This window comes from Mustela lutreola, chromosome 13, assembly GCF_030435805.1.
Source record: "Mustela lutreola isolate mMusLut2 chromosome 13, mMusLut2.pri, whole genome shotgun sequence".
In the NCBI taxonomy this organism is placed as follows: domain Eukaryota; kingdom Metazoa; phylum Chordata; class Mammalia; order Carnivora; family Mustelidae; genus Mustela; species Mustela lutreola.
This window is the reverse complement of record NC_081302.1, coordinates 73,811,723-73,825,264: the sequence shown is the minus strand read 5'-3', so window position 1 is coordinate 73,825,264 and position 13,542 is coordinate 73,811,723.

Sequence of the window (13,542 nt, the reverse complement as noted above, 5' to 3'; positions counted from 1 at the left end):
AGTTTGAGATCTAAAAGATAAACACAAGGCACTGTGGTGAGGGGAAACTCCAGAATCAGTTTACCGTCTCTCTCACAATGGCCTACAAGGAGGATGCAGGGAACATCCAGGACTTTGGGGAGCATGGTGTGAAAACCACTACCAACATTTATATCATGGCTTAGCATCAGCAGTAGCTGCCTTGACAGTTGACACCGTGATCCCAATAGTCTGTTCCCTCTAGTAGTAACAGATCATTTTTTCCCCATTGAGATACTTGGAACCCCTTTTGGACCTTCTTTGAAATTTCTATTTTTGGTCCCCAGAGAAATGATCTCTGTTCATTTGCAGAGAACTGATATGTTCTGCACTCAGGAAGTTCTTAGGCCATTCTTGGCTCTGTTTAGTAAGCCCCAAGTTCTCTCTGATGACCTAGTAAGGTAGGGGGGTCTCCTACTTCAAACTAAAATATTTCAAGCATGTAGTGACTATAATGGCTCTAAGTTCCACCTATGAAGAGATGCTTTAATAGTTACTTGATGTGGGTCTTTCCTGGCTGTGGGTATGGCCCAGATGCAAGAGACACCGGAGGTGAGGGACACTGTTTGTCTGCTGCCCACACGGTGGGCAATGGTTGAGTGTAAAGCCTCATTCATCTTCTTGTGTGTTACTCTGTGGAGGCATTCTCAGGGCCTTTGCAGTATCTTCCATGAAGATTTATATCTCTTCACAAGTTTTGCAAATTTAGACTTTCTTTTCTTTTGGGTATGTGTCTGTATAAGGCTGAACAAGGGGTGCCAAAACCAGATACATTATTACCCAGAAACATTATTCAGAGGTGAAAGGTATTTTATCTCTCTAAGGAAATGAGAAACACCTATATCTGATTAATCAGTGACTTGAATAAGAAGTTTAAACAAGAAAATTTAAAAAAAAATTCTTGGAAGTATCTATTATCAGACAGGCAGACCCTTACTTTTTTCTGATAATGTTAATAAATGTTAAAAATTCCCTTAAACTATATGGTCATGATTTGAGGTAAAATAGTGGATTCTGGAAATGATTCTTCTTATTACCTTACTTTCCAGAGCATGTGTATGACAATAACCTTTATGTACATCATAGTATGTCCACTCATGTCTCTGATTTTTCTAAAGACTGAGATTTTTTCAGTTCACCTGGGACAATAAAATGGATTTCTGGCAGGATAACTGTTTGAATCTTATTTCAAATTCAGCTCACTGGATAGTTTGTTGGCGACATATTTATCATCTATTCTCCTCCATCCTCATTCTCTACCCAGCAGCCAACCACTTTCTTCTGGGGATCCATGAGGTTGAATGGACCTCATTTCACCCCCATCTCCACCAGCAGGGCCTGTAGAATAAGTTGAGCTAATAAGCAGCTTCCATTTTTCTGGAGGTAGACATTGGTTGCAGAGTGGTCATGTGACCTTAGGAGGCCCAATCAGAATCAATCTTCAGATTTCCCTTGAAAAGGGTGCTCTCTCTCCCCTTCTGGACTAGAATGAGGAAATACCAACTATGAGAGCTGTTGGAAGCCATAGAGGACCTTAAGGGAGTAAGTCTGAGAATTTGACACCAAAAAGGACAAATGAAGAGCTGGAAATAAATGAGATTCTTGGTGACATTGTTGAGCTACTAGGTCAAGCCTTGCCTGAAGCTCATTACTTATCTTCACCATTTTCAGTTACTTGAGCTAGCAAATTCACTTAATGGCTTAAACCATATTGAGTGAGGCTTTCTGTCACTTGCTAATATAGTTTATAGATGATGTATTAGTACACAACTTAACAGTTTACAAATCATATTGTTACTTCATTTTCACATCTCCACAGGGATATTCAGAAAGGCTCTATTCCTCTCATTTTACTTGAAGAAAGAGACTGTGAATGCATTGCCCTAGGTTACACAGATGGTTAAATAGAAAGTCACAGGAGGATAGGAATTATGAACACATTTTGAAGTTGTATTCTCAGTGTCTTTTCTGTACTTGTCAATTGGATGTAATGTTTGTTGAATGAATAATAAATTGAAGGCTAGAACCAAATAGTAAAAAAGTAATAGCCTTCGTTTTAATTATTTGTTTTAATTATTCATTCATTTTCCAACAAATATTTACCAAATACTTATTACGTATTGTATTTAATTTGTATTTGTGCTAGCCCCTCTAGGAAAAGAGAAAAAGAAGAAAATTGTTGATGTCTTTAATATTGTCATGTTTTTTAAAAAATTTCAACTGTTAAGAGAGCATATATATTGTGAGGGAGAATCTTTAAATTTTTTATTATTATTATTTATTTATTTGACAGAGAGAAATCACAAGTAGATGGAGAGGCAGGCAGATAGAGAGAGGGAAGCAGGCTCCCCACCGAGCAGAGAGCCCGATGCGGGACTCGATCCCAGGACCCTGAGATCATGACCCGAGCCGAAGGCAGCAGCCTAACCCACTAAGCCACCCAGGTGCCCCGAGAATCTTTAAATTTTAAAATTTTCTCTTTTCTGTTGTGGTGCGGTTTCTGCCTCATTCACCTTGAGAATGGACTTCTTGGGTAGAAAGCCATGTGAACAGTTTTAAGTGCTCGGTATAGCTGAATAACTCACGAATATTGAATTATTGTCTTCTCAATGTTAAGTCTCTGTCTAGCAGCATGTTCCGATGTCCACTCATTCAAATCTCTGGGGGACCATTAAGATTGAATTTTACTATTTTAGTTTGTATCAGAGTAGATGAAAAATCCATACTTCGCAGGGAAAGGCGATATAGGGGTTTGAGACCCTGTCAGAGTTTAGAGTAGCAAGAAAGCAGAAGGAAGATCACCTGAGGCATTAACCAAGTAGTCAGGGAAAGAGTCTGGATTGTAATTCCCCAGGGACAGAATGTGGAGCAGAATGAAGACGCGACCAAGGAGTACAACTCCTTCTATCTCACAGAAACCTCAAAGAAACCTAAACTCAGAGAATCAATGGCTGAAAATGTTTTCAGGATTTTAAAACTCAGCAAGGGTCTGTTTCCTCTTCGTGTCCTGCATGAGAGCAGAGAAAAGGAGAGAAATGCCTCTTGGATGTTTTTTGAAGGCCAGGCTTTGGAAGGTCAGCCCTGGGTAGTGGCGAGAGCAAAGGCTCTGGACTGAGATGGGACAAGGTTCCAATCCCACCTTTGACAGTTTGAGCAAGTTACTTAATTCTTCTGCGTTGCCTTTCTTCACTGGGAAGGCAGTGATAATATTGACCTTAACAGGGGGTTAGAGCAATTAGAGACATGTAGAGCGCGCCTGGCATCTACCAGTCACATAGGATAGCAGCTGTTATTTTGTACTTTTTATATAAGTAGGACAAACTTGGACTCATTAAAAAAGTGTTGTCACACTTATTTCTTGCTTTTCTTGAAAGGAAAAAAAAAAGACGTATCTTCAAAAGTGTCCAATAACACAGAAAAGAAAAAAATCACGAAATGAAAGAACACATGGTACTTACCAGAGAATCAACATTTCTTACTCAAAATTCAATCACGGCTGCATAATGAGGGTGGAACATTGCCCTCTTGTAGCTTTCATTGCTAAATTTACTAACATTCATCTGAAAGAATGAGGGAGGCTTTAGTTCACATCCTTGAATACCATTTGAGATGTCTCATGTTTCTGATAATGTCCTGCAGGACCTTGAGCAAACGAACAATAAAAGAGATGGATGACTGTGGATTATTCAGAAGGTTCTCGGCATCCTTTCAGAAACTCTAAAAGCGGTTTCTTAACTGTTCACTCATAAACTGGGTGCTGTTTCCCCTTAAGTAATGTCTCTCTTCTTTGAAGTTGAGTCCATGGCAGCTGTCAAAGGCATGATTTATCCCCCTTAAGGACCAAAGGAGGAAGCAAAATGGTGGGCGGCTGTTGGTTCTTGCCGTCACCCCCTGGGGTGATAGATTCCGAGCACACTGAAGTTGTGCAAGGCTCCAGTGTGAGTGGAGGCAGCAGGGAGCAGAGCCCGGAACCCTAAGTGCAGCGGGGCGGCCTGGCTGACCACGTCTGACCTGTTCTGATCCTCCCTGTTCTGATTAGAGAAAATAAAAAATGAAAATTTGCAAATACTGCCCATAGAAGTAGCAGTCTTGTGTGATACTAATACATTTGGCAAGAGGTTTACGGACAATCAAAACCATTTAGGAAATATGAGTTCTTTTCCTCTGAAATGTGTGATAATTACCCACTTCTAACTTTTTCAGTTCTAGAATTTGAATTTAGATTTTTTTCTTTTGACAGCACATGAATTCAATTCGGTGATATTGTAAAGGAATATATAAAGTGTCATTGACATGTTTGAACAATGCCAAATGTTTTCCTGTCCCCAGCTGCGGAAACTTGAGTGAACTTATCGGCCACTCAGAATCAGGGAAGCTGACAGTGGGACATCTCACCTGTCTTCGAGGTTGTAGGAGAATTCTCCAACCTTGCCCTTCTGTGTCTCACTCCTTCCACGTCCTGAGTTTGGTAATAATTAGGTATACCTCTATATCATTTAATACTTTTCAGCATATGTTTCTTTACAACATAACAAGCAGAGGAATTTCCTTATTTTCATTTTTGGAGGGAAAATATTGATGTTCAAAGAAATTAACCAACGTAGATAATGATCAGCTTATAGAATCATTGAGTCTAGAGGTGAAACCACACATATTGGATACAAATTGCAGAGTAAGTTTGATATAAATCTGATGTAAAAAATGAAATTACAAATAGTTTGGAAGAAAATGAAAAGGAATATTGTTATCATTTAAGGACTTTATGACTTTCAGGACAAAAGTTAAAATGGAAAATATCGTTAGGTCTGAGTACTTAAAAACACACATATGCTGGGGTGTGTGAGTGACTCAGTCGATTAAGTATCTGACTCGTGATTTTGGTTCAGGTCATGATCTCATAGGTTCTGAAATCAAGCCCCGCATCCAGGCTCTGCACACAGTGGGGAATCTGCTGGAGAGTCCCTCTCTGCTTCTCCTTCTACTCTTGCACATGCCTGCTTGAGCCCTGTCTCTGTCTCCCAAATAAATAAGTAACTCTTTAAAAGGAAAGGAAAGAAGGGACACCGGGGTGGCTCAGTCAGTTAAGCATCTGCATTTCAGGCCATGATCCCAAGATCCTGGGATCGAGTCCCGCACCAGGCTCCCTGATCAGGGGGGAATCTGCTTCTCCCTTTCCCTCTGCCTGCTGCTTCCCCTGCTTGTACTCTCTCTCTCGCGCGCGCTCTCTCTCTGTCAAATACATACATAAAATCTTCTTAAAAAATAAGAAAAAAAAAAAGGAAAAGAAAAAAAAAGAACTCATTTCACAAATGAAGACACAAAGGCAGAAGAAGGGAAGCCCTTGCCCAAAGTCACACAGTTGGCAAGGCAGCGCCTGGATTCAAAGCCAGGTCCTGTGGCTCCAGACCATGCTACAGTAGCGGTATAAGTGTGCTTTGTGTGCTCCCTTTACATGTGAGAGAAGGGGGGGGGGGGCGGTGAAGGCAGAGATGCACATTGACCAGTTTTCATTGTTTATCTCCGGGTGGGAGGATTATGGGGAAAAGCTTCTGTTTATTAATTAAAAAAAATTAAATCCAATACATTCTCATTTCTCTGCACTTCACGCGTATCACTGGGTGGTAATGAATTACGAGGTTTTCAAAGTTGCAAAGTTGTCAGAAAGGGTGAGGAAATACTCATTCTCCCCCTTGTTCTGCTGCTTTGGTAATTTACAGGCCAAAATAGGATTAAGGAAAACCAGCTCAGCTTCCTAAAGCCCCATCTCTGCTAAACCCTTGATTGTAAAGCCTCACAAAGGCACAAAATGTGGTATGTGATATTTTTTTTTGTATTTTTTAAAATTTTTATTTCTTTCTGAACATTCTGTGCCTGTCATTTTTTTTTTTTTTTCCTTCTAAAAGGATTACTGAACTGAGCCCAGCATTCCAAAGTCCTGACGTTCAGACCAGGAGTTGGGCCCCTCTTCCCACTGCTGTCAGCCCAGCATTGCCAAGATCCTTGTTATTTCTGCTCTGTGTTTTCTCACAATCCCAGAGGATCTTGGTGAGAGGAAAAGTCTCTCTCTCTCTCTCTCTCTCTCTCTTTTTTTTTTTTTTCTGATTCAAATCATTCTGGCTTTTGAGATTGTAACAAATATCAAGGGGCCTAGAAATAGTACAGTATTTCCTGGTATTAATGCTTTAAAAAAGAGAGAACACACTAGGGGTGGCTTTTTAAAAACCTGCGTCAGCTTTGGCAACTTGAAGGTGGGCCTGATCAGATTCCTCCAATAACACCAGTGGTGTGGACGGTGATTCTGAGAGTGGAAACAATCTCTGGGTTTGATTGGGTGCCCCGCCCCTGTACAGAGGGCTTTGCTCACACTATTCTACAGACCATGCCTAACAGGAACGGGAGGGAGGTAAGAGCATCCCACTTCTTGCAGGGTTCAGTTGGTTTAGACCCTGCTGGGCCCTCAGAACTCAGAAGTGGAAGGACTAGGATCTTCACCCTGGTCTGCCCAAGTTCAAAGTCTGTGCTTGACTATCTAGGTCAGGGTCTAGGACTGGAGGGAACTATTAACGATGTGAGCTGAGGGGTTTGCGTCCCATTCCCTCACCCACCATAGAAAGCATTGAGGCCACGGGGCTCACCCAATGTTCGTGGAATGAATGGATGCCTGGATGAATGAATGCATGAACAGAACCACAACCATCTTGCCAAAGAATGTGGAAGATGGTCGTTAAGTGGTTACTTTTTTTTTTTTGAGAGACGGTCTTGGGGGATTGAGGGCCTGGGTGTGGCTTTTATTCGCTTGTGATGTGGAGTCTCGTACCTGGGGCAGAGGGTCCTGGAAATTCTGGAGAGGTCCAGGGGCCCAGTGTTGCCTAGAGAAGGGGCTGCCACATTGGAGAGGAACCCCTGACTCTAGATGCCAGCCACACTGTAGAGCAGGGACTGGCACTGTTTCTCTGTAAAGGGCTAGACAGTAAATATTTTAGGTTCGAGGGCCAGACAGTCTCGATGGCAACTGTTCCGTTCTGCTGCCATAGCGCACATGCAGGGGTATGTCAGCAAATGAGTGGGTCGGGTCTGTGTTCAATAAAACTTTACTTATAGACACTCAACTTTGACCTTCATATAATTTGTATATGTCATGAAATATCACTTGTCTTGAGATTTTTTCCAACTACTTAAAAAATATTCTTAATCACAACTGTACAGAAATAGGCGGCAGGGAGGAGTTGGCTTGTGGACTGAAGGTCAGTGGGAGACATGAACCTTTTTCCATCTAGGATGTGAACTCAGCCTTCTAGAGGAGGATGGGGTTTATGATAAGTACTTTTCTGTTGTACCACCTGTGTAAGTTTGGGCAAATAACTGGAATTCTTTGTGTGTCTCTCTTTCTCCTTCCATGAAATATGCATATGGAGGGGTGCCTGGGTTGTTCAGTTGGTTAAGTGTCTGCCTTCGGCTCAGGTCATGATCTCAGGGTCCTGGGATGAACCCCCACATCAGGCTCTCCACTCAGCAGTGAGTCTGCTTCTAGCTCTCCCTCTGTGGTCTTTCTCCCTTTCATTCTGTCAAATAAATAAAATCTTAAAAAAAAAAAAAAAAGAATGTGGAATACGAATAAGGAGTATGAATATTCCCTAGCTTGAGATAATCCTCTGAATGCATGTAGAACAGAAAAGTCCTCACTGACTGCTAGCCATCATCATGATGGCTAAGGTCATGGCTGATGCTGTAAGGAATGCAGGCAGATGGGAAATCCTAACAGCAGCTTGGCACGTTTGTTTCTTCCAGGGAGCAACAGGGATTTGGAAGTTATTATGGGGTTCACTGGGTCCATCTCCTGGCCCTCCCAATCTGCTCATTTTGAAATAGAAGTGTTCAGAGTTGGGTGGGCTCTCAGGCCTTCTGGCGCAACCTTCCATCTAAGGTGGAATCTTACTCCAGCCACCATTACAGAGTCAGCCTTTCCACTGCATCCAACCCTGTTCAAAATTCTGGAGATGCCCTTGGTTGCCTCCTGTGTCTAATCAATCCTTCTCTTCCAGGACCTCAAGATCCTCCATCCTGATGTTGTCCCTGTATCTGGCTGTCCCCATGTCTTCCTTCTTCCTTCTCTGAGTCTTCTTCTGTCCTCTCTCCCAACAGTCAGTGAACACTTGTAGCTGGCTTGATTTGAGGTCCCTGGAGGTGGGGAACAGGTCTTCTACATCTTCACATCCCAGGCACCTAGCCCATGCAAACATCCAACTAGCTTTGGGAGAATAGCATCGAACCTTTATTCTCATACATGGTTCTCAGTAGACTTGCTCTTCTCCAGTCATTGGCACTAAACGCTCCGTGTGCTAGATCCTTCCAGCTGCTCCAACATCCTAACCCACATTCTCCTCAGGGCCCTGCCAGCAATCAAAAAGATTTAACCAAAGGGCCAAAGAATGTAGCTGGACTGGCCTAGGGAGGCTTCCATGTGAACCCTGCTACCAATACGGAGTGTTTATTTGGGCAGACAGGAAGCAGTGAACTCAGAGAGTAACACAGCCAGAGCCCAATGAGGTAAGCACAGAGGGAAAGAAATAAAATTTTCCATTCTAGTTCAGCCATGACTAAAGTTGTCAGGAATCAGTGCAATAACGACGAATTTGAACTGATTTGCATGGGTAAATCTCTTTGCAAATCTGGGCTTTTATTTTCCCATATGTTCCTACTTTAGCTTTCATAAGACTTCAGCAGCTATAATCGCAGAAAAAATGATCTGAAGCATGTTCAGTATATTTTTGTTCATTTATTTAACAAACACTCAATAGTATGTATTATGTGTCAGGTACCATTCTAAAAACTTTATATACAACCACAACATGATGCTGCCTCTCGTTCATTTATTCATTCTTCAATAAAAATAAATTGGATATATTCTGTGGAACCACAATGTGCTAGGAATAAAAAGGCACAAGATATAGTTTTTTCCCCCCTTGGTTTTAGTGGGAGAAACAAACAAGTAAATCAATAGCACAGCGCCTGTAATTAGGGCACGCACGGCATATATCATTTGTCCTGCGGACTAAGAGGAAGGGCATGTAACTTACCCCCAAGGAGGAGATGTTCAAACTGTATCTTCAAAGGTGAGTGAGGGTCTGTGAAGCGATGAGGGCCAGTGGGCCAGGGACAGCTTAAGCACAGCTTTGAGGAAAGTCAGCCCACACCTTCAGGGAGCTGTGATCCACATTCCACAAGCTTACAGCAAAGTATCTGAGGTTGAAGAGGGGTCCCATCTGCCCGGACTGCCATAACGGAATACTGAGGACAGGAGGCTTAGATAGAAATTTCTTTTCTCATGTCTCTGGAGGCTGGAGGCCCAGGATCGGGGGTGAGCAGTTGAGGTTTCTCCTGAAGTCTGTCCCTTTGGCTTATAGATGGCTGTCTTCCAGCCATGTCCCCACATGGTGGTCCTTTTGTGCAAGCATGTCTGGTGTTGCTTCCTCTAATTGTAGGAACATCAGTCCGATTGGATTAGGGCCCACCTTAATGGCTTCATTTTAACTTATTCCCCTCTTTAAAGGTCCTATCTCCAAACATAGTCACATTCTGTGGTCCTGGGGACTAAGGCTTCAACATGTGATCTGGGGGGGGGTGGGGGAGACCTAATTCATCCATAAGCTATGAGGAGGAGGGATCAAGGGGTTTGAGGCAGGCATGGTGGCTGCTGGAATAGTCCAGGGGAAAAGTGATGGAAGGCAAAGTGAACGAGAGACGTGAGGATGGGAAGAGAGTGTTAGATCCCTGAGGATTGTGAAAGGCACCCCTGCACACAGAGATGCCAGCTGGCTGGGATGGAGGGACACTGGGGGAGGCCGTGGGTGGGTGGAGGGAGGAAGTGAGAGGGCGAGTCTAGGATGACGTCCAGATTCTGAACAGAAGGATGGGGATGCCTCCCTGGAAGGAGGAACAGGGGAGGGAGCACATCTGGAGGTGGGAGAAGGGCAGTGAGTTAAAGACGCCAGTGGAAAATCACAGGGAGCGGTTAGCAGGCAGTTGGGTCCGTGGGTCTGAGAATCCACAAAGAGGTCTGGCCCAGAGCTAGAAATCTGAGGTCACTGAAGCCAAGGATTTAAACAAAGTCATCCAGGGAAAAGGAAAAAAGTCAAGCACAGAACTCTGGGACTCAGAAAAAGGAGTGGCTTGAGATGTGCGGGGAAGACATGAGGGTCTATGTGCCCAGTGGGGCACTGGATGCTGTGGGGCATCTCTTTCTACTCGTATGGAAGTTCCTGGATATAGGCATAGCTCAGAAACTGAAATAGCATAGACAATGTGCCAGGCCCACCTTGGAGTACTTGCAGTAGCTCATTAAGTCCTCACAAAGTCCTGCTATTTATACATGAGGACTCTGAAGCACGTAGGAGTGATGTACTCGAGATCACAGAGTACACTGCAACTGGGAGCCAGGTGATAAGACCCCCAAGTCTAAGCTCCCCACTGTGGAGCTAGTCTGCCTCACCCTACACTGCACTAATTTTAGAGATGAAGTAGTTAAGGGTCAGAGAGGTTAAGAAATTTGCTCAAGGTGACATGGGTAGTAAGTGTCAGAGTCAGGTTTTAAATGAAAATGTTGGCACTTTCTGCTATACTGTGCACCTTCTTTACATACTAAGGGAAGTGGGAATTGCAGGAGTAAGTGTTATCTAGTGCGAGTGGAACAGAAAGTGTCTTACAACTGGCCATACTGGAGTCCGTTTTAGTGGAGTGATGGGGCGGAAGTCAGGTTGTAAAGTCTTGAAGAGAGAATGACAGGCAAGGAATTTAGATTGGTCTTTCAGGAAGTTTGACTATCAAGATAAGAAGGGAGATGGGAAAGTAGCTAAAAAGAAAAGTGGGATGGAAAACTGTTGAAAACTTCGTTTTTGGTTAAGAGGGAGAAACCTGCAGATATTTGCACGCCAACAGGAAATCCAAGAAAGGGGATCGAGGTGATGCAACTTTGCTTTTCAGTTTGGTGAGTTTGGTTAATTTGAATCAAGGTCTCTAACTTTGGACTTCCACTGAGAAACTGAGCCTATAAGCTGGTAATGTTGCCAAAGCACACAGTCACCCCAATAGCGGCACATGGGGAATGGTCCCCGTCTTTACTTTGCCTAGCTTTAACAGCAGACATAACCACAGACTCATCAATGGGTGATTGTTATGCTATTAATAGTCTCCAAATTTGAACAGTAGCACCTCAGCTAAACTGTTAGTTTCACGTATAATCTGAGACATACAAATGTAAATACAGGGAGGTACCATACACCCAGTACCAAAGATTTAAAGCCATGAAAACTCCCTGCTGGTGAAGAGACAATTTGGTACAATTCTTTTGGAAAATAATCACGCACTTTCAATGACCTTAAAACACTTCTCTCAGTAATTCCATTTCTGAGAGTTTGGATACAGAAATAAGCAAATGTACAGAGATGTTCATTGCAGCATTGTTTACAACAAGGAAAAACTGGAAACATTTTGAGTAGTCACGAGTAAAGACATGTCCACACAAATAATAAATCCTCTTGATGGAAAATAACATAGTGGCTTCAAATACCACTTACAAAGACAATTTTTGATACTTGATATACATACAGTGTTAAGTGAGAAAAGCAGAATAACAATTCTACAATATGAACACACCATAAATAAGCCAACAGTATAAAAAAGACTGAAAGTATCTTCACTTGCAGTGATTATGTTTGCTTGGTTGGTTCTTTGATAATGAAAAAGATACTAAACAGGAAAAAGTCTCTATAGTTCTCCACTGATTAGCCATGGTTGACATTACAATGAATGCCATTTTTCCCCCGTTCCCTTTTTCATACCATTCTCTACCATTTTGGTAGTACATAAATTATCCATAAAGAAATGCAGGTGTTTTACTGAAAATGCATCAAATGAAACCTCTATATAACACACTAGGAAAGAATCTTTAGCATGTTTTTATTATGCTTGACACCACTTTTCTGTATAAAACAATACACACTCATTTGGAAAACTTAGAAAAATTGTAAATCAGAGAACTATGGAGAAGCAAAGAAAAATTTCATTTAATCCTTCTATTTAGATAATAAATGTTGATATTTTACTTCATAAAGGAAACAGTTTTGGTGGGAGAAACTGCAGTGTTCATTTAAACAAATTGCATATAACTGTGACATAAAGCTCTTACGCTACATTACACCCCTTAACAAAGCCTAATCATCCACACAGATAGTGTAGGTTTAAGGATAACTAACAATGTTGAGCTCAGTCTATGTGGGCCTGGGCGGGACTCTGTAGAGGACCTACCTTCTGTTGACGTTACCAACCAGGAAAGCAACTTTTGTAGCTGTTGCTCTTATTGAGTAGATCAGAGATCAGAGAATGCTATAAGTAAAATATAGCTAGAATTCGTCAATAAGTCTGGACGTGGTGCCAGGAGACCAGCTGTGCTGATTCCTGCATTCTTCCCTGTTACTTGGGGATAGGGCCAGTCTCTTGTAAACCATAAAAATTAAACCAGGAAGGTTATCAAGCAGCAGATGAGTTTATTCTGGAGTAGCAGAAGAGTTGCAATTCGGGACAAACTATGGCAAACCACAGGCAAGTACAGAGAACAAAGGAGAGGGACTTGCTTTCCTAAAGGAAAGGAGGGAGTTAGGAGGGATGTTTTTGAATGACAGGTCATTGGAGGAAATAAAAAATGTTCATCAGAGGAGAGTGAGAGTTTGGGGTTGTGGTGTCTTCTCATTGACTGAGTTGTGGCAGCTTCTCATTGGCTGGGTTTGTTTCCCAGCATGGAGAAAATCTTCTTTCCTTCTTCCCGGGTATAGAAAGTGTCTTACTGATGGGTCATAGAAAGTAATGAATGATATGAGTGGTATCTACATAAGAGCTCTCCCTTCTAATCTTCCTGATCCCATTTTGAATGAGGTTTGCACTATCAATCCCCCCCCCTCCTTAATCTTCAGCAAACTGATGGCAGTAGAATGTAGCAGGTGCTCAATAAACATTTGTGGAGGTAAACTAAAGGCTTGGGCTCAAATTCCTACCCTATCACTTATCAGTAGATGCTCCCATCCATTTCTTTGGTTTTTAACCCCTGTCTTTGAGTTCATCAGTTTCAAATTTCAATTATTAACCCTCTCTTCTCTCAAAAACTCTAGACCCAACTAATTAACTGCCTCCTTCACTTATCCACTTCGATGTTCTGTAAGTGGCTCAAAATCTCTACCATCAGCGTAAGTACCCCAGTGAGAGACTACATCTCTCTCTCTACTCCCTTGTCCTTCTTTTCCTTTTCCATGTATTTGCTCATAAAATCCTGCTGGATTCTAGTTCAGAAATCTCCCAAATTCATCCTGTCATCTCCATCCCCACAGCTGCTGCATGAACTAGCTCAGACTCTCATTATATCTTACCTGGACTGTTACATCAGTCTCCTACATAGTCTCTTTGCCTTCAATCTTCCTGTTTTAAAACATCTTCTATGTGATCATAACCAAAGGTATCTATCCAAGGTCAGGCATC